At 40.0% G+C, this 26,470-nt stretch overlaps 1 pseudogene; it reads right to left on the bottom strand.

The window, feature by feature from the left end:
- Positions 1-4,474, bottom strand: part of LOC127441498 (alpha-amylase-like) — a 56,189-nt pseudogene extending 51,715 nt beyond the window's left edge.
- Positions 4,475-26,470: the final 21,996 nt, after the last annotated feature.

The raw sequence follows: 26,470 nt of genomic DNA, 5'->3' as shown, positions 1-26,470 counted from the left end.
TTGTTAACTGTAGGCCAAAGATGTTTAATGATATAAAAAAGACACTTTTTTGTATTGCCTAATCAATGCTTTTTACTCGTCTGCCACAATAATGTACTGTATTTTAATCATCTGAATTATTACATTTATTGTATAGGCCTATATTTATTATATTTATAATTATTTAAATAGGATCATTTCTAAATATTTAATCATTATACTGTATATTGTTTTTTTAAAAAAAAAATTTATTTGGGGGCCTTTCTTGACAAATATTAATAGATGTGATAAATTGTGATTAATCGTCATATTGTGTAATTAATTCTATTACGAAATTTTATCGATTCGCAGCCCTTGTAAAAATATAAAGAATTTATTAGACAACAGATAATATTAAAGTAAGAAAATAAAGTTTCAAAGCTAGTTTGTAGAATTGCAGAAGTTGAAACAAAATTTGTGCAACATGATCATACGGGAAATTGACATGTTGTTTCCATGTACCCTAAAATCAACCCCGTTCAACTGAACTAGTGACAAGCACCATCACCAATCAGACATTTTTCATCAGTTCAAGTGTGACCGCATTTCCCTCAGCGCTACTGCAACCTTTGAGACATGGAAAAGTAAGAAGTGGTCCTGTGGAAACCTGGTGGTATTCACATTCACATAAATAATGGTGAGTGTGATGCGGGGGAAAGGGGGTGGATGTTGGGGTCTGGACTGGTGGGTGTTTTTTGGGGGTTGTTGGGTGCAGAGTAGGGATGTCCCAATACCAGTACTGGTATCTGTATCTGGTCCGATACCACGCTCATGTACTGGTACTCGTACTCGTAAAAATGCTCTAATACCAAAAACCGATACCATCTGATGTACGAATGTCATTACATAAACATTCAGCCCACACGTGAAAATCAAGTTATGTCCTAGTGAGAATGTTTAACTGCAAAAGCTGCAATTTAATGGTATAAATACAGTTGAAGTCAGAAGTTTACATACACTTAGGTTGAAGTCATTAAAATTATTTTTTTAACCACTCCACAGATTAATAATAGCAAACTATAGTTTTGGCAAGTCGTTTAGGACATCTACTTTGTGCATAACACGAGTAATTTTTCCAACAGTTACAGACAGATTGTTTCACTTTTAATTGACTATCACAATTCCAGTGGGTCAGAAGTTTACATACACTAAGTTATCGGACTTTAAGCAGCTTCTTTAGACAATTAGCCAATTAGCTTCTGATAGGAGGTGTACTGAATTGGAGGTGTACATGTGGATGTATTTTAAGGCTTACCTTCAAACTCAGTGACTCTTTGTTTGACATCATGACATCAAAATCCAAAGAAATCAGCCAAGATTCAAAAATTGTGGACCTCCACAAGTCTGGTTCATCCTTGGGGCAATTTCTAAATGCCTGAAGGTACCATGTTTATCTGTACAAACAATAGTATGCAAGTACAAACACCATGGGACCACGCAGCCATCATACTGCTCAGGAAAGAGATGCATTCTGTCTCCTAGAGATGAATGTAGTTTGGTGCAAAAAGTGCAAATCAATCCCAGAACAACAGCAAAGGACCTTGTGAAGATGCTGGAGGAAACAGGTAGACAAGTATCTATATCCACAGTAAAATGAGTCCTATATCGACATAACCTGAAAGGCTGCTCAGCAAGGAAGAAGCCACTGCTCCAAAACCACCATAAAAAAGCCAGACTACAGTTTACAAGTGCACATGGGGACAAAGATCTTACTTTTTGGAGAAATGTCCTCTGGTCTGATGAAACAAAAATTTAACTGATGGCCATAATGACCATCGTTAAATCTGGAGGAAAATGGGGAGGCTTGCAAGCTGAAGAACACCATCCCAACCGTGAAGCATGGGGGTGGCAGCTTCATGTTGTGGGGGTGCTTTGCTGCAGGAGGGACTGGTGCACTTCACAAAATAGATGGCATCATAAGGAAGGAAAATTATGTGGAAATACTGAAGCAACATCTCAAGACATCAGCCAGTAAGTTAAAGCTCGGTCGCAAATGGGTCTTCCAAATGGACAATGACCCCAAGCATACCTCCAAAATTGTGGAAAAATGGCTTAAGGACAACAAAGTCAATGTACTGGAGTGGCCATCACAAAGCCCTGACCTCAATCCGATAGAAAATTTGTGGGCAGAACTGAAAAAGCGTGTGTGAGCAAGGAGGCCTACAAACCTGACTCGGTTACACCAGTTCTGTCTGGAGGAATGGGCCAAAATTCCAGCAACTTATTGTGAGAAGCTTGTGGAAGGCTACCCAAAACGTTTGACCCAAGTTAAACAATTTAAAGGCAATGCTACCAAATACTAACAAAGTGTATGTAAACTTCTGACCCACTGGGAATGTGATGAAAGAAATGAATAATTCTCTCTACTATTATTCTGACATTTCACATTCTTAAAATAAAGTAGTGATCCTTACTGAATCCTTAAGACAGGGAATGTTTTCTATGATTAAATGTCAGGAATTGTGAAAAACTGAGTTTAAATGTATTTGGCTAACGTGTGTGTAAACTTCTGACATCACCTGTATATAGTTTGCATGTAATTCAAATATGAGTGCTTGTGAATGTGAGGAGACAGTTTTGTGCTGACGCCAGCTGCTCATACCTTTTAAAGCTCCTTGGCTCGTACAGGGAAAACATTACCATGAGCATTGCATGCTCTTTTTGTAGCAGATGACAGTAAACAGAGTCCAAATTCACGTTGTAGTGAGAGGCACATACAGAGTACAGACTTATTTAATTAATTAACAGCCTTTTGCGGTTTAATAATCACTCTGAGTCATGTAGCGACTGGCTTTTCTAGAGTGGGAAGCTGCCGTCATAACATCAGAGCTCCTTGGTCAAAAAAACACAGAAACACTTCAAAATAAAAGCTCCGTCAAAATAAAAGCTAAAGTTATAGGAAAAAAGTATGACAGAAATATATCACAACTGTAAATTTATGTAATATTCACTGTAATACTACTACTACTACTACTACTACTACTAATAATAATAATAATAAATCAGTAGTAATTGTATTATACTTAAGCAGTATCTAACATCTGGGATGCTCTGTTATGCAGCACTTTATTTTACAAATATATAACTCCAATGTTGTATTTTGTATGGTGATGTGAGGTTCTGTATATAAGCATTTCATTTGATAAAAAAATAATACAATATTATGCTGAAAATTAATTGTTATATTTGATTAAAGTTTTAATGAATTAATTTATGTAAACACCATTTTGATGATAAAATTGAAATAAACTGTTGATATGGAGTTCAGAAAAAACAAAACAAAAAACAGGTATCGGACTCGGTAATCGGCGCGTACCAAAATGAAGTATCGTACTAGTACTCGTTCATAAAAAAAATGGTATCGGGACATCCCAAGTGTAGAGATAATAAAATATGCATTCCTGTTGACTGTATTACATAATTTACAATTAACAATACAAGTTGCTGGGGCCTGGGTAGCTCAGCGAGTAAAGACGCTGACTACCACCTCTGGAGTCATGAGTTCAAATCCAGGGCATGCTGAGTGACTCCAGCCAGGTCTCCTAAGCAACCAAATTGGCCCGGTTGTTAGGGAGGGTAGAGTCACATGGGGTAACCTCCTCGTGGTCGCTATAATGTGGTTCGCTCTCGGTGGGGCGCGTGGTGAGTTATGCGTGGATGCCGCGGAGAATGGCGTGAAGCCTCCATACGCGCTATGTCTCCGTAGTAATGTGCTCAACAAGCCACGTGATAAGATGCACGGGTTGACGGTCTCAGATGCGGAGGCAGCTGAGATTTGTCCTCCGCCACCCGGATTGAGGCGAGTCACTACACCACCATGAGTGCACTGGGAATTGGGCATGCCAAATTGGGGAGAAAAAAGGGGGAGAAAATCAGAAACAAAAAACAAAACAATACAAGTTGCTTTTAGAGCCACTCTGAGGACATTTCACCCAGAATGTGTGAAGTGAAACACACATGCCCATTCATTCACCAACACTTCCAGCTTTGGCCACTGGGGGCAGTGATTTGAATTTCAGTCAAAACAGACCGATTTCAGCAGCAGAACTTACGACCTACTGTCGCAGAATTAAATATCAGCTATACAGTAAACTATAACATATCTATACGTTTTAATTCTTAACATTACAAAACTGAGGCAACATTTTAAATTAAATGTCATGCAAATGTCTTCAAATCACAAATACACGCAACTTTCCATTTGTACATATCATTATGTCAAAATTATATGGATCCCCTCTAGCTAAAGACAGGAAACAGTATGCCTACACCAATCCATTTAACTTTCAAACATTTGAGCCATTTCCAGACCTTTAAATGTGCTGATTCTGCACCTTCCTCTGCAGAATTCACAACAGAACTCTAAATATAAAAATTATTCTCACAGAAAGGTGGCAAAAGCACACAAAGAGAATCTATGATCATGTTTCTCATTACCCTCACTGAGCCTCAGAATCAATGGCTTCCTAAGCAGCAGATGAGCGGAGGTTCCATCTGCAGGCTATCTCTGGGATCTGCTTGATGTTAACGCCACCTGGGTGAGGAGATGAATCAGCATTAGCACTGCAGAGGCCAAGCTCTGATCTTATCCCACAAAGATGACACAGCTCTGCTCCCCGATGAGATGAACACACACTCTGGCCCTGGGATGAGGAATCATGGGATCACATGGAAATATGTCACAGAGGGGAAGGAAGGAAATATTTTAGGTTATTTTAAGGTACCAATATTAAAATGATTCATCTTTTCACACTTTTTTTTACACTTCTATATTACATAGGCCAGGGTGTTCACTAAATGTTTCAGTGTCCCTCCCACATTAAAATGTATTTAATTCAAATTAAAATGTGACGTACAACTAAATGACTCCATACACTGTATGGCTTAATGGCTTAAAATTGATATGGTACTATATGCATGTTATTATAGACCAGGCTTGCAACAAAATGAAAATGCAATATGTTATTTTAAATTTTGTGTAACACATGGTCCCTGCTTCATCTCTCTATCCACAAAGAGGTCCTTGGTCAGAAAAGGATTGACGACCACTAGGCTAATGCTGCTTCTTGGTGGTATAGTCACACAAAACACACAATAGCGGATTACAGTTTTTCAACTGCTTACATTTTCAAATCTTTGCCTCTTTTTTTTCAAAACTTTACACACAAATCCAAGAATTGCACACACAAAATGCAAAATACCTCATCTCTTACAAAATGAAGCACTGCATTCAAAATATCACAAACACATCTCAAAAGCAAACATATGTCTTACGTTGCAAACACCTTTGCCATAATAATATATTTTTGGATATATCATATACACACAGTTATTCAAAACCTAAAGCTCTTCTTTCATGAGCTCCTATGTACATTTCTGTATAAGATTGAAAGTAATTGGCAGAGAGATGTTGAAAAATTCACGGTAAACACGAAAGTAAGATTGAAACCAAACTATCTATTTTTTTTACTGTAAGCATTTGTGGTTGTGAATACAGTATTACACAGTACGAAAGAAAAGAAATACATCAACCATGTGTAGTTGGACAGAAACCAAACATAATTTTGAAAAATGTGATTATTCCAAAGGAATGGTGTGTGTGTGTGTGTTTGTTGGTGGGCGAGATGGTTGGGTGTATCTAGGCTCCATCTCTCCTCCGGGCTGGGTCCGGCCACAATACTTCATCCACGTCACATGCTATGTTCTCTCTTACCAGATACCGTGGAAAGAACCTCCTTGTATGGCGTATCCAACCTTGGATGGAGGCAGCGTCAGTGTCTCCACATGCCTTCTCCATTGCCTGGAGAAGTGTCATGTTGACATAGGGACGACGATCATACACTTTCCAGCACCATGTGGAGAAGAATTCCTCAATAGGGTTTATAAATGGTGAATATGGAGGCAGGTAGACAACAGAAAAATGGGGATGAGTAACAAACCAATTTTGGACCTGATGGGCGCAATGAAAGTTGACATTATCCCAGATGATAAATCTTGCCTGGTCTTCATTCTGCAGACCTTGAACAAGCATATCATGAACAGCATCCAGAAAACATATGATGTGATCAGTGTTATAGGGGCCAAGTGTGGCATAATGGTGCAGGACACCATTCTGTGTAATTGCAGCACACATTGTAATGTTTCTGCCACGTTGTCCAGGGACATTGACAATGGCCCTTTGTCCAATTACATTTCTCCCCCTTCTTCTGGTTTTGCTGAGATTGAAACCCACCTCATCCACATAAATGTATTCATGGACGATGGCATGGGCATCCATCTCCAAAATTCTCTGTAAAAGACAAAAGAATATGTAGATCAGTATATACACAACCCAGTAGCCTGACTTGGTAGGTGCAAGTCTGATATATTGGAGAAAGTGTTGTATGCATATATCCACAAAGTCATGTCGAAGGTTCTTAACTCTGTCACAGTTCCTTTCAAATGGGACCCTGTACAGCGGTTTCATTCTCAGTTGACTTTTCTGGAGGACACAATGTATTGTTGAGGGGCTCACAGCATTTTTGTTAGCCAAAATTGTGGCATCATTAAGGATATGATTGCGTATTTGGCGAATTGTTATAGCATTATTGGCCAAAACCAAATTCACGATAGCCATCTCTTGCTCTTCAGTGAACATGTGACCTCGCAGACCATGAAACCTTCACCTTTCCACTCTGTAGAAGATTCAAGAACAGTGTGAGTGTGTGACATAAACTGTAACATAATATATACTATTTTATACAATATAGTCAGAATGTCTTCTTACAGTCAGCTGTACTGTTGTGCAGTATAATAACCCACCAGACTGTGACCAGTCATGCAGTGTACTGCAGTAAATGGATGCATGGGTGCTAAAATATATGTATTATAGTATACCGTATGTTATGCTGAAATAGCTATTAGGTGTACATTAGAACATGTGTACATTACAGTAGATTGTAACATACCTGTTCTCATTTCTAAAGGTTCGAATTATACCCGCCACTGTAAATCGACTCAAATTAGGCTGGACTCTGTCCAGCCTCTCTCATTATTAAACCGTGGTTGATTACATGATCAATGACAGTAGCCCTAATCTCATCAGAGACCACTCTTCTTGTTCCTGGTCTTTGTCCTCCTCCTCTTCCCCGTCCGACTCATCCTCTTCCTCCCCTTGCTCCCAATTCCAACTCCTCCTCTTGCTCCTCTTTGAACTCCTCTAATTCGAACTGACTCGTCCTCTGGCTCTCCCTCCAACTCCCCTTACTCTGTCTGCATTGTTGGCATCCATTGTTCAAAACCTATAACTTGACCTTTGGCCTATTTATAGGCCTATTCTAAAGCCATGATTGGTTGGTGTTAAGTAAAGCAATGAGTGTCTGCACATGTGAGGAGTTAGTGTGAGGCACTGATGAATTAGTGTGGCATTTTGATTGGTTGTGTTTGAAAAAGAAAATCAAAATACTTCCTGTTAGATTTTTGTGTGTTATATAGAGAATTGCGTGTTGTGTTTTGAAAAAATTGTTTTATGAAATTGAAAACTGAGTCGAAGGCCGAGAATTAGTGTATGGTTTTGCAGATTTGGTGTGTGGTTCTGGTGTTTGAGTGTCAGGTTTCAGAAATTGTGTGACAAGTAAGGATTTTGTGTGTAAGCAGTTGAAAAAAACTGTAATTGTAATCTCCTCCAGTGTTTCTCCTCATTCTTTTGCAAAAAGATGTGTGCACAGCCATATAAATATAATATAACAAAATAAATATTCCCTAATGGGTTTTTTACACAGCTGAAAATCATTCCGTATCATCTGTTTATTTAATCATCATATTTGCTCTTTATTGAACTATATTTTAGCATCAGTTTCAGAGCCATGGAAAATATTCAAAATATTCAGAAAATTATTCAAAAAGCTTTCAAAATGGGTCAAACAACTTAAACCAGTCTTAGTTCTCCCAGCCTGGCCAAGCTGGTTACTATAGCTGGTCTTTTTTGGTTTTAGAGGGATTTGAGCAATTGTCAGTTGGCTAAACTGGGAGACCAGCTGGCCAACATGTTAAACCAGATAATCACCAACTTGGCCAAGCTGGGAGACCAGCTTAAACCACTTTAGGCTAGTTTGAGATGATCTTTTCAGTGGGGGCAGAATCTTTTTGCTGCAGTTTTCCACAGATGTATCCTTCAGGAATTGACAATAATTATTTTTCTTATTTCTGATTTATAAATTAGGTAGTAAAAAACTACAATTAAAGTCTCCTTTTAGTAACCTCAAGGGTGTTCAGTGTTCACAAATAGCAAACACCATGCTCAGCTCAAGTCCCCATATTCATAAGAACATAATCATTTTGCAATGCTTACATATTCCTGTGGAGGGTGCTATTAATCACAGAGCCAATTATTGTATACTGTGATGTTTTTCTACTCAAAGTGTAACCAATGTTTGCATACCTAACCATTCAATCAGTATGTTACTTAGGAACAGCACCTCAATGCCGCATCACTTAATTCATGGCTGTCTAGTTTCTCATTGCATTGTGGAAGATGTGACTTCCTTCTGGCGCTGAGAATCAGCAGGGGAACCAAATGAAACGGCCTTGTCACACAAGCAGCTGATATGGCTCTTTTGTAAGAACAAAGGGTTTGTAGACAGAAGAAATAGAAAACCAGTACAGATAGTAATAGTACCATGTGTAAAGACAATTAGAGTGTAACAATGAAACATAGTAAGTAAAAGTGACAATTGTTTTTCCTTCTGTGGTAACCATGAAGAAATTTTGTTGATACCCCCTTTCAGCTTTTGGTTACAACAGTTCTCATGAGTTTAATTTTACATAGATATTACATACACTTTATTTTACATTATACATAATTGTCACATCTTTGGACAGGGCCAGCCCTAGCATTTTGGGGGCCCTAAGCAGATTTTCAAAATAGGGCCCCCCTACCTTCAAGTACACTTATTAATTGTGCAAATAAACTAGTCTATTTATTTAAAAGCGTATTTCTTAAAAATGAAAAACTATCAACTGTAATTTATTGGAACAGGTACAACTACTTCTTGAGTACAAAAAAGAAAGAACACCATTTTTTTTAAACTAAACAAACACACATCACATGCACAAATTAATAAATATATTTAATGAAATTCTTTGCAAATAAATCAGAAATAATTAAATTACCAAATTAAGGTATGTTACAGAACACTTGCTGTAAATAGTGGCATATGGTATTTGCACCCTGGTGTATAATAAAACAGTATATTATCTAATTAGAAGGCTATTGTGATGAAACTTAACTACATTGCTGGCAGCGGGATGAAACACATCTGATGTCACATATTGGTACCTCGTCACTGTTGTCTTCAAATGCAGAGAGTGGCTTTAGAGAGAGTGGTTTCTTCAGGTCCAGGAAATGGGTTACCGCAACCCTCATTCCGCTGGCCCGTGAGAGGCCGAGCCGCTAGAAAAAGCCACCAACCACACGTTTCATACCGGGAAAGGTGTGCGTGCGCCCGCCCACCCCCTTTTCTGCACTGCCTAACCTTTAGTGATCATGACGAAAATGCAGCATTTATTGTCAATGATATCACAGTCTCCTTAGACATTTTATTTAGTGTTAATTTTTATTTAAAATAAGTGACTTTCCGGTGCCATGTACTGTATGTCTTCGCTTACATAAATCGATAAGGGGAAAAATACTAAAGCAGGCAAAAGGTGGATTTGAATCCGGACTGCCCACTCAACTGATAACTGTCTTACTAATATTGCCACATCAGAACTTAGGCTGAGGGAGGTCAAATTCACATACTTACTGTATCTCGCCTTATCTTTACTTCAATCGTATGCAATATTTTTACTAGTTTTGACAGGTTCCATTGGACTATTGGCATGCATATAGCTGGTCTGTGTGCCCAGTGCTATTTTCACTTAACCCTTTCATACGTAAAGTCACAAATAACTGGGCCCCGCAGAGTAGCGTCACACATATGTGTTTCTGCAACAGTCAGTTAAGTTACAAGCTGCCAGATTCAAATCGGCTTCCGCGCCGACACAGGCTGCACTAGTCAAGCATCTGTGATTTATATTCACTCAAACAGTTACTCATACAGTCTTTTAAACCACCGAATAAGTTTATTCTATAGACATACACTACCGGTAAAAACTTTTGAAACTTTTGAAATGTTTCTCATGATCTTAAAAATCTTTTGATCTGAAGGCATATGCTTAAATGTTTGAAATTAGTTTTGTAGACAAAAATATAATTGTGCCACCATATAAATGTGTTTAATTATAAAACTAAAATTTTATTTAAAAAAAATAAAAAAGTTTTGAAATTGATGACTTGGAACAAATAATAAAGAAAAGCAGCCAATAAGTACCCAACATAGATGGGAAATCCTTCAATACTGTTTAAAATGAATCCCAGGGTGATACCTCAAGAAATTGGTTGAGAAAATGTCAAGGGTACATTTCTGCAAATTCTAGGCAAAGGGTGACTACTTTGAAGATGCTAAAATATAACACAGTTTTGATTTATTTTGGATTTTTTTTAGTCACAACATAATTCCCATAGTTCCATTTATGTTATTCCATAGTTTTGATGATTTTACTATTATTATAAAATGTGAAGAAAAAAAAAATATAATAAAGAATGAGTAAGTGTTTCAAAACTTTTGACCGGTAGTTTATATCCAACTCATCACCAACGTACCACGATAAAAAGTGTACAGCTCTTATACGCACAGTCAGTACATCAAACGAGATCTTCCTCTGATGCGTGCTTCCATGTTTGTTTACATTAGTAGCGGTTGTCATTTGTCAAACAAACAGCCACTCAAAGAGTCTTTTCAAGCACATAATATGTTTATTTTATGTAACAAACAGCCAGATTGTCACCAAATTACCATGATTACAGTTCACAGCTTGTATATGCACAGTCATCATATCTAAACGCGATCTTCCCATGCACGCAGCCTCGTCTACTTATTGGGTGCAGATGCGGTTTTCATTCACACAAACAGCAACTAAAACAATCTTTTCAGGCATATAATACATTTGTTTTCTGAAATAGGCAGCCAAACTATAACAAAAGCACCACGATAACAGTTTAAAACTCATATACTCAGCGAAAACATGCTGATCGAGCGCGATTATCTGATGCACGCAGCCAAGTCTGTTTACATTAACGCTTGTCACACACACACACACACACACACACACACACACACACGTTTGAGATGCCAACAGTGCATAGGCAAACTGGACTGCTGATATTATTTGTTCATTTGTTTTAACAGCTATAAAAACAAAATAAATAAAACAAAAAAGTACAGCAGACATAACACATTTGTTCACATGTTTACAATATTATATACAGTATTTGTTTTATGAAAACAAATCAAAAATAAAAAAATAAAAAAATAGAAATACTCGTCTACACTCTGCCCTCTCTACCGGCTGTGCAGTGTCACAGGCAAAAATAACTCCAGAGGGCACTGCAGAGGAATTTAGACCCTACTCATGAAAAGGTTAATGTAAATAATTCTATGGCTATACTGAACCAGTGGTAGGGGGACCCTGGTGGCAGCAGAGGCCCTTATGCTGCAGCATATGTCACTTATTAGGCAGGGTTGGCTCTGACTTTGGCTGATGAGAATTAAATACTAGCTTAAATCTTACTGAATACTGCACATACTTTAGTACAATATACTGCCTACTTTTTTTTATATAAAAATAGCAAATGGGACAGTAGGCAATATTCCATGATAAACATTTTAAATACAACCCCAATTCCAAAAAAGCTGGGACAGTATGAAAAATACTAATAAAAAAAAAAATGAGTCATTTGTAAATTATATTCACCCTTTGCTTTATTGAAAGCACTACAACTACACATTATATGATGTTTTACCTTGTGAATTTCATTGTTTTTTGAAAATGTACAGTAATTTCAAATCAGATGACTGCAATACGCTCAAAAAAGTTGGGACAGTCGAGTGTTTACCACTGTGAAACATCACCATTTCTTCTAATAATACTTATTTAGTATTTGGGCACTGAATACACAGTTTTGTTAAGTTTAGAAAGTGGAATTTTTCCTTCAGCTGCACAATTGTGTGGGGTCTTTGTTGTCATATGGTGTGCTTCATAATGTGCCACACATTCTCAATTGGAGATGGGTCAGGACTGCAGGTAGGCCAGTCTAGCACCCACACTCTCTGCTTATGCAGCCATGCACTTGTTATCCAGGCAGTATGTGTTTTGGTGTTGTCCTGCTGGAAAATGCAGGGATGTCCCTGGAAAAGACATGCTGGATGGCAGTATATATTACTCCAACATTTTTACATATCTGTCTGCATTAATTGTACCCTCACAGATGAGCAAGTTGCCCATGCCAATGGCACTGACACACCCCTGGCCCATACAGACACTGGCTTTTGGACCTGATGCTGATAACAGCTTGGATGGTCCTTTTCCTCTTTGGTCCAGAGAACATGACAGCTGTGCTTTTCAAAAACTATTTGAAATGTGGACTCATTGGACCAAAAAACATGGTTCCACTGTTCTACTTTCCATCTAAGATGAAACCGAGCCCAGAGAAGTCAGCAGCGCTTCTGGACAGTGTTGATGTATGCTTCTGCATTGCATTGTAAAGTCTTAACTTGCATCTGTGTATGCAGTGGCGAGTGGTGTTGTCTAACAAAGGTTTACTAATCCCAAGCCCATGTTCATGATATCCATTACAGATGAATGACGTTTTTTAAGACAGTGACGTCTGAGTGACAGGAGATCAAGCACATTCAGAAGTGTTTTTTGTCATGCCCTTAATGCATCAAGATTTGACCAGATTCCTTGAATCTATATTATGCACTGAATTGCCCAAAATCCTTCCAGTTTGTCTTTAGGGAACATTGTTCTCAAAGTGCTGGATTATTTTCTGAAGCATATGTTGGCAAATTGACAAGTCTTGAACGATCCTTGCTCTTGAAGGACTAGGCTGTTTTTGGAGCCTCCTTATATACTATAACTTTAACCAGTTCTGGTTAGAGGAGTCAGAAAGCAACGAAGCAGTGCAGGCAATACTTTTATTTATTTCTACCTCAGGTTCTGGGGTGACTTAATGCAGTCTATTCACTCAATCAGATAACAAAATAATCTTTTCCTTGAACACTCAGTCAGATAATCACAACATTCAGTAAGCGTCGAGTTCATGCTCTCTCTCTCTCTCTCTCTCTCTCTCTCTCTCTCTCTCTCTCTCTCTCTCTCTCTCCTCTCTGGTGAGCTGGTGGCCTTTAAGTCTCCCTCAGCCATCACTATAACAAGAGACAAGTGTTAGAGATAATTACAACCCAGGTGACGAGCCTTACCGCTCTTTCTCTCCAGCAGACAGACACACGACCACGCCCCCATCACCACATATCCCCACCGCCCGACACAGGCCAGAGCAACATCCGAACTGCCAACTCCCCCCCCTCCCCCCCATTTATGGAGAGGAAGTTCACCACAGCCATCTGCACTCCTGGTCTGTGGATCACCTCAAACTTGAATGGCTGAAGTGCCAGGTACCAACGGGTGATCTGCGCGTTGGTAAACTTCATGCGGTGGAGCCATTGGAGTGGGGCGTGATTTGAACAGAAGGTGAAGGCCCACCCTAGCAGGTAGTAGCGGAGAGTGAGGAAGGCCCACTTGATTGCTAGACACTCCTTCTCCACGCTGCTGTACTTAGTCTCACTCAGCGAGAGCTTACAACTAATGTACATCACTGATTGCTCCTCCCCCTCCACCTCCTGCGAGAGCACTGCCCCCAACCCCCAGCCCCCTGTCTGATGCATATGTCTGCAAAATAAAGGGGAGAGAGAAATTAGGAGCATATAAAAGTGGTCCCCCACAAAGCACAGACTTTATTTTTAGAAAAGCCTGTTGGCATGACTCAGTCCACTGGACCGGATCAGGGGCCCCCTTTCTAGTAAAATCAGTCAGCGGGCTGGTGACGTCAGAGTAACTAGGCACAAACCTTCAATAGTAGCCAGCCAGCCCCAGAAACTGTCTCACCTCCTTTTTGGTCTTGGGCCTCGGACAGGCCACGATCGCTGCTGTTTTGTCAACCTGGGGACGCACCTGCCCATGGCCCAAGTGGAACCCCAGATACCAAACTTCCACCCGCCCAATTGCGCACTTCTTTGGGTTGGCTGTGATCCCCGTCCATCCCAGCGTTCTCAGGACAGCCCTCAGATGTTGCATATGCCACTGCCAGTCATTACTATAGATAATAATATCATCTAAATATGCAGCGGCATATGCTGTATGGGGTCTGAGGATTTTGTCCATGAGACGCTGGAACGTGGCTGGAGCCCTGAACAAACCGAACGGAAGGGTCACGGTGTGGAAAAAGCTATTTTTTATCAGGAGATTGGAGTTAAAGGGATCTGCCAATAACCCTTTGTTAAGTCTAGTGTCGAATAAAACTGAGCCGTGCCCAACCAATCGAGCAATTCGTCAATCCGAGGCATTGGGTAAGCGTCAAATTTGGACACCGTGTTCACTCTGTGTTGCGACAGTCAACACAGAACCGGACCGACCCGTCACTCTTTGGCACCAGAATCACCGGGCTAGCCCAATTGCTGTGTGACTCTTCTAGTATTCCCATATTAATCATAGCCTCTAATTCTTCCTTAACAACCTTTTTTTTGTGTTCAGGTAGGCGATAAGGCCGGCTATGAATCACCACCCCCGGGGTGGTCTTGATATGGTGTTCGTGTGACTGGGAAGTGACGAGAACACGTCCGCAAATTCCATTTGCAACTGGCCACATCTGTGAGCTGCGATGGTGAGAGATGGTCCCCACAAGGGACCGGGGTGAATGAATTTGGTTTGAGGGACTACCGTCACTAGATACTAACGTCCTCACAGGAACCGCCTCCCTCCATGATTTTAGGAGGTTGAGATGGTAAATTTGAGGTGCCCCGCCCCATCCGTTTGCTTAAGCTCATAATCTGACTCGCCATGTGACCTCAAAGGGCCCTTACCACTTGGCAAGTAATTTAGAGCTTGAGGTGGGCAGTAATACAAGCACTTTATCTCCCGGTGTGAATTCCTATAGTCTAGTGCCCCTGTCATACAGCCGGCTTTTATGTTCCTGAGCTTGGAGCAAATTCTCCTGTGTTAATTGCCCCAAAATGTGGAGTTTTCCTCTAAGATCAAGGACATACTGGATTTCATTTCTGCTGTTTGAAAGTCCACGCCACGTGGCCAACGCCCATACAGTAGCTCGAATGAGGAAAACCCTGTGGAGGCTTGCGGGACCTCTCACACTGCAAATAACAGGGGATTGAGCCACTTATCCCAATTTCTAGCATCCTCATGTACAAACTTACAAATCATGTTTTTTAAGGTTTTATTAAATTGTTCCATCAACCCATCTGTTTGTGGGTGGTAAACACTGGTGCGAATCGATTTAATACCTAACAATTCATACAGTTCGCGTAGTGTTCCTGACATAAATGTGGTGCCTAGATCAGTGAGGATTTCTTTTGGAATCCCCACTCAGGAGATTATTCTGAAGAGTGCCTCCGCAACACTACGTGCTGAGATGTTGCACAGGGGCACTGCTTCCGGATATCGCATTGCATAGTCCACCAGAACTAGTACAAAGCGATGCCCGCATGCGGTCCATTCTAATGGCCCAACGAGGTCCATGGCAATTCATTTGAAAGGGACCTCGATTAGCGGTAGAGGGCACAAGGGCACTTTTGGGGTGGCCGGTGGATTCACCAACTGACATTCACGGCACACCACACACCACTTGTGAACGTCCCAGTGAATGCCCGGCCAAAAAAAAATGGGCCATTATTCTGTTTTATTGTGCCCTAGATGGCAAGCCATTGGATTATGGTGAGCTGCCTGGAAGAGGGTTTCCCGATGGCTCTTTGGTACTAACAATTGGGTTGTATTTTCTTTCGTTTGAGTGTCCTGCATCACTCAGTACAACCTATCTTTGAAAATAGAAAAACACGGGAATGTGAGTGCGACATCAGGCCGGAGCTGTTGACCATCGATTACTCTCACTTGGTCAAACGCGTGCTTGAGAGACTCGTCACGTGACTGCTCTAGAGTGAAATCCTCCTCAGGGAATCCCCTGAGGATGGGAACTCTCTCTCCTGTGTCATCATTGCATGGAGCAGACGTAGATGGCCCTGGCACCACCTCTCCAGCCATACCATCACATGTCACACACCGAGACAACATTTTACAGGACCCATCCACACATATTTCCCTTAATAGATTCTTAAACCCAGGCCAATTCGTTCCCAAAATCAGTAGATGGGTGAGGCAGGAATTAACCGTGGCCTCTACTCTATGCTTTTTTCCCCAGAATAGTATCTCAGTGGTAACCACTGGATACCTGTGAATATCCCCGTGCACACACTGCACCCTTACCCATTTATTCATACCCAATGCCACGTCTTGCACCAAGCATTGGTGAATGGAGGTTTGAGAACATCCTGAATCCACCAATGCGTGGTATGTATCCCCAGTGTCGCCACCTCCATCGCTGAGCACTGATCCTGGAAGTGCCATCTTCCCTGCAGCCTCAGCAGACTGGCCCAGGCCTCCCTTCCTCACTCATGGGGGTGGTTCTGCCAACCTGGGAAGGAGAGCGGAGAGAGACAGGAGAAGAGGGAGACATGGGGAAGGACCCTTTAGTTCGGGGAAAAGGTTTGGGTGGGGTTCCTCCCCATCTCTGGGGAGCCGGAACAAGAGGGGAAGGGCGAGAGGGGGGAGGGGTTTGAGATGCAGGGGAGAGAGAGAGAGAGAGAGAACAGAGAGAAAAAGTGTCTGCTTCTCTGCCTCCCGGAAGTGCTGCCATGTAGTCCTCTGCCAGCAGTGGCACTGGACCCACTCGGCCATACCACGAGGAAGCTGGGCGATGAATTGCTCCAGTACCACCAGGTCAACGATGTCCATGGCGCCGCAGGTCCCCTTAGCCAGCAACCCTTTCCGGCAAGCATCCAGGAGCTGTTGGGAAAAGGCTAATGGGTGGCCGTGTCTCCTGAATCTCAGGGATCAGAACTGCTGGTGATTTTGCTCCAGACTACAACTCGCTGCAGGATGGTTTTCTTGAGGTCTGGGTAATTAAGGAGGCTGATGGCAGGAAGTTGTTGGGCTACCAGCTGCGCAGCCCCAGAGAGTAGCGGCAACAAGCAGGCTGCCCACTGGTCGGGCGGCCACTTTCACACCTCTATTTAAACAAGTCGAGGTAGGCCTCCGGATCGCCATTTGGCCCGAGCGTCATAAGGGTCACGGGGAAAGTGGGCTCTGGGGGGGCGCAGCGCCAGCCCCCTCTCTGTTGATCAAGCTCCGGAATTCCTGCAGGTCCTCCACTTGGGCCTGGAGCAAGAGTTGGAACCACTGTTCCTGTTCCAGGCGTAGCTCGATGAGGGCTTGATGCTGGGTCTGCTGGATGACAATGGAGGGTCAGGTTGACAACTTTGTGTTGTGAAGTACAGATCCCACTGCAGAATGCATTGTTGTATACAGCACATTTTGGCAAATGTAGTAGTTCATCCAGGTATTCTATCCTACAGGTATTCTATTCTATCCTACAGAAAATGTGCATATTGTGCGCATTATACATACTATTGTATAAATTGTACTGTACAGTATACTGTTCTGCAGAAATAGTAAGAGCAGTACGCTAGTATTCTATTTCGATCATAGCCTCCATTTCACTAAGCTTATGGATCGAGTATGAGGGAGATATACAATATGGGCACCATATGTAAGATCTTTTTTTTCCCCCAATAATGTAATCAATTTGGACCATCTCTCAATCTCATTCCTGTATGCTTGTCTATTAACCTTTTTTTAATATATGCGAAAAAATAATAATAAAAAATAAAAAATAAAAAAAATAAATAAAAAGGACACATCTTCAATAATATGCAAATAATATAATAAGGTATGTAATGACAAATTATATTTCTCATCCAAAGCTCACAAAAATAAACCACCTGACTGCACACCTACAACAATCTCTGCTTTACAGTGTTTGTGTTTGTGGTTTGTTTTGCTGTGTTCTCTTGTGTATTTCAGTGGGAGTTTGAACAGCTGTTTTTCAGGTTTGTTTACTTTTCTTTGACAGGCCTGGCTAACAGAGGTAGAGTTTTACTCAAATGGAGTCATTTGATGAACAAACATAGGAATGCTATAGCTACAAACTGGCTTCTTGATTTTGTCCACAATAAAAAGGAGCAATATGTTGAAGAAGATTAGCTTTCTTTACCTATACAGTTATTAAACATCTAACCTACAGTAAAACACAAAGAAGTACAAAGCGGTTGTTGTAAATAGTTCAATTACAGTACTCTTTGAAAACATGGTCTGGTTTTGGTCTGTTTTGTCACTTCTTCAGTAGGCATGCAAGCGAGTTTTGCCAATATTTCTGCCATTTGCTAGCAAATATAATTTTTAAATATTAAATATACACCCTTTCGGCACCAGTCAAAAATGGATATGTAAACTCACTCACTATTTTACTTTAATTTTTAAACAGGCAATGTCTGTTATGTCTGTTTTATGCCTCTATTTTGCCTCAGCTTGCTGTAAAAATGCTCTGTCAGGTAACCTCAAAAATTTTCTTTATGTGGAAACATCTAAATTAACAGGTCTTATCGAAGTAAAAATATTAGATATTGAAATTATAAATTGACGTTAATAAATCAGAAATGCACATCCTATAAATTTATTTCTGTTTTTTTTTTTTTTTTTCATTGGTGCAACCCAATGATTTACCAATGAAAGTCTTTTTTAAATGCAAGATCAAGTAGAATACTTCATGTATCCACTTTTTACAGTGCCTTGGCCTTGACATCCTTCCCTATACCCTTTGTCCAAACATTGGTCCTGAAATCCACACTTGGTGTTTCATGAGGCAGACTGCAGAGTGCTGGTGAGGAGGATTAATTCTTACTGCCATTCCAGAACACCCAGGGAAGCTAGACCTTCACATCCTCCCCCTCACCTGAAGCTGGATATCATTATTATTCAGGATCAAGCCCAAGCATTAACCCCCAGAAGGCATTTTTTTGATTGAGTATTATCAAATCACGGCTGCCTCAGACTTTTTCGGATTGACTTGTTGTTAGGTGATGCCTGTCAAGGGATCAGTTCAACTGATGACAGGTGGGTGTCTCTTTTTTCACACACACTTTTTTCAGAGGTCAAATAATAATAATAATAATAATAATAAATTCCATTGGCACAAAGTCTAAACATTGTTGTTTAATTTATGAACTTGTATGTAATTGCTGGTCTAGATAAGGTTTTGTATAGTATTATATTATATACTGAAGGTCTGTAAGTGTATACGGTTTTGGGGTGAATGTCAGTGCTGTAGTAGATACAAGCTCATATGTGTCCAAGTCCAGGCCGAGACCAGAGTAGGTTGAGTTTGAGTCAAGACCAAGACCAGAAGAGTGTTTAGTCCTACTTGAGACCAAGACTGGAGAGGGCCGAGTCCAAGTTGGGCCAAAGGCAGAGTCTGAGACAAGACTGTTTATGAATGTACAGTTCTGTGCAAATGTCTTAGTCACATAAGATGTTTCACAAAAGCATTTGTCTTAAGCTGGTTGTTTATATCTTCAGCTATGGTGTGTCAATAGGAAATATAAATTTTATACTCCCAAACATCCCTTTTGCAAATAGAAAAGATTAGAATAGAATAACAGGGAGCCCTGCAACAGATGTCATGGCCCCCACAAAGCCCCCCACTGAACATTGTGTCAGTCTGAGATTACATAAAGAGACAGAAGCAATACAGACAGCCTAAATAGATAGAAGAACTGTGGTGAATTCTCCAAGAAGCTTAGTACATCCTATCTGCCAACAACCAAGAAAAATTGTGGCCAGGTGTAAGTAGGAGAATTGGTGCTGTTTTAAGGGCAAAAGTGGTCACACCAAATATTGATTTAGCTTTTTTATGTTTACTGGACTTTGTATGACATTAAGTGATAAATGAAAACTATTTATGACATTATTTTTGAAGACATCCTCAAAATGCAACATTTTTCACAAGTGCCTAAAACTTTTGCACAGTACTTTATAAAATGTGTAGTTTAAACAAGTATTGACTCTAGGCTCCTATTGAACTGTTTCAGTGATGTCACTTTTCCCACAGCCGCCATATTTGTGACCATCAGTGGGAGGAAACTGTGGTGGTGAATGGAAAAACACTCAAAATCTATATCAAGAAAAACATTAAAAAAATTGCTTTTGATCCATGCCAAGTCCCAGGAAAAGTTCATACAGATCTGAAGACAGCACAAATATTGCCAAATTGAACTTTCACAGACGTTTAACCCTTACTAGCCAGAGGGTTCAAATTTGGGAACATTTATTCCCATGGTTCCTGTCTCAATATCTTTGCCGTCCAGTCACCGATTTTATTTCTGAAAACTGCCAGATACTCATGACAATATAAGCTAAAAGCACATATGATTGGTTAAGGGGTTACTGAGCGTGAATAATAAATGTATCGTCATCAGCATCATCCTCCATTTGCCTGAGCGGAGCCAGAGAGGATACCCGGGAAATTACCTCCAGTGTTGGACTTACTGCTTCAAATTGAAAACTGAGGCAATCTTTCGAGGTAAGACAAGTTATTTAACATGTGTTGTCAATATTGTCAATTGAAAGTCAAAAAGTTTTAGTTACGAAGTATTTATTTGAAGGAGTAACGCTAGTTATTTCTGGAAAAAATGATATGACCATCGGCGTTCATCGGACAGGCAGCAAGCCTCTATTTTTAAGCAAATTTTTGTGAAACTTGCTAAATAAAAATTAGCTAGCAATACTATGTACATTTTTAGCTAAATATCAATAACTTTTTTTGCCAGATTTGTCGCTTGTGGAAGATAGTCAAACCTTTTTAGTTACGAAGCATTTATTTGTAGGAGTAGCGCTAGCTCATTTTTTTCTGGAAAAATTGACGTGACCCCCTTACGAAACAAAAATATATGTGAATATACTGGAAAATATGATGTGATATATAAAATAATACATTTTCATATATGGGAATCTAGTGCTTATATTTTTCAATATTCTGCAATATATGCATGAACCATGTATGGCTATATATTGATACATATAAAAAAAAAATATATAGCAATAGCAAGACAAAAATCTACTATATTTTTACATGTAATAGCTTTATTGAAACACTCAAATCATTTCTTTTTCATTAGTTAATGCATGGGTTTACATACAGCATTAAATGTCTCAAAAATATATTACCAATATGCCTACAAAGGTTCCCAATTCTTTATAGATTCAGGCAAATGAAGACACAAATGTAAATTCAGTGACAGATTTGCTTTCCACATAGTATTTCAAACTGTTGGACAAAATCTATTTAACATACATGTTCCCATATATATGTTAAAATATAGTGCATATATGTTCAAATGTATGTATACTCAATATAGATATATTTGTGACTATATATAATTACATAAATATTCACATATATGGATATATATTACAGTATATATTTCCTCAGAATTGTGTACATATATTGCTCATACATATTCCCATATAAATGTGACTATATGTACAAAATACTGTATATGTTAAAATATATTTAAGCACACACAACCATTTTTTATCACATGCACATTGTCAGGTGTATTTTGTTGATTCATGTCTTTTATTTTGAAATTCTAGTTCCTGTTTCATGTCATGTGTTCCTGTTTCCCTAGTCATGTGATTTCTGTTTTCCCTCCATGTTCATGTGTCATGTTTTCATTGGTTTATTGTTAATTATCTTGTTATCAGTTCTGTTTGTTCATTGGTTTATGTTCTCCCATGTCTTGTATTTAAGCCCTCATGTTTGCATTGTCTATTTGTCGAGTATTGAATGTTTTCGTATGTGTTTGCCAAGCCATGGCCAAGCCATGGCCAAGCCATGGCCAAGCCAAGCCAAGCCAAGCCAAGCCAAGCCAAGCCAAGCCAAGCCAAGTCAAGTCTAGTCTGGTTATAGTCAAGTTTCATGTTATGATTGCTTCATGTTTGTAGTCAGGGTTAATGGTTTTCACGGTCTCTAAATAAACTGCACTTGGGTTCTTCATCTTCACGTCATCATCATCATTGTCAGCAGTTCCAGCATACGTTACACACATCTATATATTATGAAGTGTATTATTGAATATAAAATGACATACGTTACAAAATATAAGGACATATATTGTCATTTATTTCCCAATATATGAAAAGTGGCAATTCCTTATGTATTACTCAGTATATTGTAATATATTAACGCAATGTATTATTCTATATAATTATGAATATACTGAAAATTATTTAATACATTGAGCCTTAATATATAAGGAAATATATTGTTTTTGCGTAAGGGCCGTCATTGGCGAGCCTCTTCTTTTTATACCAAACTTTTTTGGCTGTTTCTGTGAAACTTGCTAAATAAACATTAGCTAGCAATACTATGTTACATTTTAGCTAAATATCAATAACTTTTTTGGCCAATTTTGTCACTTGTGAAAAATCCGCCTGAAGTAATGTGATGCAGAGAGCAGACACTGTTCAGACCTGCCTGGAAACTGGCCTGCTAGTTAGATTAGTTATCTAGCTTGTTGATTTTCCCATGTAATAAAAAACAATTGTAGATATCTTTCTAAAATTTAGCAGATAGCCTTACCCATCCATTACACAGACATGATTTTTGGTTGTGTGTAGCTTCCTGTTCACAAGGAAAGTGTGAGAGGGCTGTCTGCAGTTGTACATTCTGGTTAGTCTGCAAGCCTTTGGTGACTATTCAGTGTACGGATTTGTGAAGAACACACTGCTGGCTACCAATTGTTGTACTTTTTTCTGTTGTAGAGATGGATAGAGACTATGGCTCCCTGCTCAGCACCCTCAAGAGGAGGAGGCAGCTGACTGCTGATGAGCTTAGGTTCATAGCAGAGGAGGAAGTGGCATGAGAGCATGAGCACACAGGAGGAAGATCTGCTGGACCAGGAACTACTGCAGGAAGACCCAGACCATGAGGAGATGGAGGAAGAGATGGAACCTGATCCCCAGCCAAGACCATCAACTGGGTATGTATGAATGTGTATTGTTTGTTTCTGTTTCTCATATGACTGATACTAGACTCATATGAATTTGTATATATTCTGTTCCTGCACTCTTTATTAAAAATATAATTACTGTAGATAGTTCAAAAGTTTGATTTTGTATGTTTTGCTGTGTAATTCGTTTGTAATTCTAATGTTCAAATTAAAGTGTGTGTTTTATTGAACACATAAAATGTATATTTCAGTGTTTGTGTCCTTCAATTTCAGATGCAATCTCAATTTATTATTATAGGTGCTCAAAAGCAGTATTTGAGGAGTGGTCATGTGAAATGTATCTTAACATTCTAAATGTTTGTTTTATTCCATTTTCCCACTAATCACTAGAATGGTCATAACTTTTAAACAATAGATTATATTTCTAATCTGTCTGCTATTCTACATTGCTCACAAAATTATGTATATTTCATACACTCTAAGTTTCCCTCTAGTTTGTAATTAAAATGGTTGAAAATGCAAAATTTAAAGGGTTAAAGATAATTTATCCATGATTCATCCACGGACGCAGGTGAGTCTGATATGTGACCGTCGAGTACACACGCCCACCGGCACTTCACCATAAACATCTCTTTTTTTACAAATGTTTTTTGTGTTGTTTTATGGTCTGGTTTAGTCACAATATTTAAAAATGTCTGTGATGATCCTGTCTGTATATATGTAGGAGCTGTTTTTAACTCCTGAAAAAGGTTTATGTCGCATCCCACAGTGCTGCACATCGAAGGTATATGGAATATTGGTCACAAACATGGCGGCATGGTCATACAGTGACATGTGAAACAGCTCAATATCAAATATACCTAATTTATTATTTACTTAAGCTTATGTTGGTTAGACAATATTAGCAGTCGAGAATAAAAATGAAATAAATGCCACATTCTAGGTTAAGTAAACACAATTGTATTACAATTACGACATGTCAGTGTTAACAAAATTTCAGTGAAGAAGTCAAATTAAAAGATGTGGCGGAAGGACCCGCCCCTCCCTCTCGTCATCATCGCCCTACCATGGAGGGCCATCCTTCAGCCAGGCTTACGGGCAAGGGAGAGAAGAGGCACATAATTAATAAGCCTCATTTGGGCGGCGGTGTGGAACGAGGCACACTTGATGTGTGTTTGACCTTGTCACCGCTGCCAAATAAACATAGAGCGCACCTCTTCTCAGGGAGCTGGCTGCTATCTCCTTGTGTGCACACACTGGCATCCTCACAGATCCAAGAGCAGAGCAGGGAGGGCTCTGGCCAAATTAGATGTGTGCCGGACCCACACCCCTGGCATGAATTAGATGCGACGCCGGGGGACTGAAGCACGCATCATGGCCGACGGGCACGGATGCCGGGCCGCTTTCCCCTCACATACACCGCGGCCCTGGGAACACAGGCTGCCGAGGAAGCCGCTGCCCCATGCGCCACGGACCAATGAGGGACACGCCTGTGGCCGGCAGACCCCGCCCACATCCTGGATCCTCTTCTGGACAATTCCATCCTACACAACGCCCCCTTTCACCATGAGGATGCCAGATTCCCTCTTTATTTTGGACACTTTCCCTTCTTAGACACTATTTTCCCCATTTATGAACATTTTATGTTTATTATTAAGTTGGGTATATTAGTCCTCTGGGAGTAACCTGAACAACGTGCAGCTCTTTATGAACCTGGAATAATTTGTCCTGATAATCGCCTTGCTGTTGTACTGTATGGATATTAAAATGGAAGATGTTACACACATAGTGAAGTGTTGTGTCAAGCTAAAGAAACAGTTTAAACTGTTGATGTTTACTGACAAGTGCATCTACTGTAAGTTAGCTTAGTTTATTTATAAAAACATCCAATCGACTATAGACAGAACTATAGGCGAAGATTTGATTACGCTACTATTTGGAGCTGGATGTGACAACTTGTGAACTCTGATAAAGATCTATTCATTCACAAATCAAACTGATACACTTTTTGATTTTAACTAACTGGCTCAATGATCTGGTTCTTGAGTTAACAGCTCACTTGAGGGCAAGGTTATCTCTCACACAAAGATCTCATATGGCTTCGGAAGACTTGGAATAAAGTACACGAGTTGTAAACCACTTTTATGGAGATTTTTTGTTCTTTTTTGTTCGAGTTTGGCAGATGTTCTAACTGTAAACTGTAATTGTATGGAAAAGAGGAGCATGAAAGCTCTTCATTTGTGTTTGGGATGACATGAGGCTGTCACAGTGGTAGGACCCAAATGCAGTAAGGTAATTCAAAAGGGCTTTTATTTAAAACGAACTAAATACAAACAAAGACTCTCACAAGGAAGAAAAAGATTAATAAACAGAAACAAACAAAGACCGACTGAAGATTCCCGAAACAGGAGCCCAGGGCAGAGCTGGCAGAAGACAAGGAGACCAGCACAGATCAGGAGCCCAGGGAGGAGCTGGCAGAAGATCAGGAGACCCGCGCATGGGGCGGAGCTGGTTGAATACCTGGAAACCAGCATTGATCAGCAGCCCAAGGCGAAACTGGTAGAATGTCAGGAGATCAGAGATGACCAAGAGACCAGGGTGGAACTGGCAGAGACTTGGAGGTAGAAAGGACAGGTAAGGAATCAGGTCTGGACAGGGGAACAGGACTAAGAGGAACAGACTGGGCAGATCGAGGTTCAGGTCTTGGCAAGGGACTGTAAGGCTGGCACCAGAATGTCTCCAACCAAAAGGCGCCATTTCTGGTAAAAGTCAAAGAACTCTGCGAGAATCAACGTCATAGAACTCTCTCACAAAAGCTGAAATCTACACCTGAATATCACCACATGTGATAAAGTGCAAATCGCCTTTTGCTGAAATCTACACCTGAATATCACCACAGTGTGATAAATTGCAAATCACCTTGCTGCCCCCCTTCTTTCTCCCCTTTTCCCCTTCAACAGCTCTGGACCAACACAAAGACATAAGATTTATATGTAAAAAATATAACAAATACCATGAAAACAAAGAATGCATCTGTATATGTTTGATATCATTTAAGAGGTCTCTGTGTGACTGGTATAGTGGTCTCTTTCCCATGCTGATGGTAACAAAGTTATAAGGTCTTTGCCAAATACTGCATAATTCTGGAGGTGGCTCCCCCTCCTTGACCTACAATTGAAATTATCTCCTGTATGTTAACAAGGTTAAACCCCAGGAAGTCAAGAACCCATTCACCCCCAAATCCTCATTGTTCAAAGGATAATACCATTTGTATTACACAATGTTTATTCTGTCTGGATATTTAAGGAAAGTTGGCATGAAGTTCTGGGAATCTGTATACAGATCTCCCATGCTGTACCGCTGCATGTAGTTTTGTCAGGTATGTTTCTTTGACTTGTCTTTTA

The sequence above is a fragment of the Myxocyprinus asiaticus genome, chromosome 5, assembly GCF_019703515.2.
Source record: "Myxocyprinus asiaticus isolate MX2 ecotype Aquarium Trade chromosome 5, UBuf_Myxa_2, whole genome shotgun sequence".
NCBI lineage: Eukaryota > Metazoa > Chordata > Actinopteri > Cypriniformes > Catostomidae > Myxocyprinus > Myxocyprinus asiaticus.
This window is presented reverse-complemented; position numbering and strand designations above follow the sequence as displayed.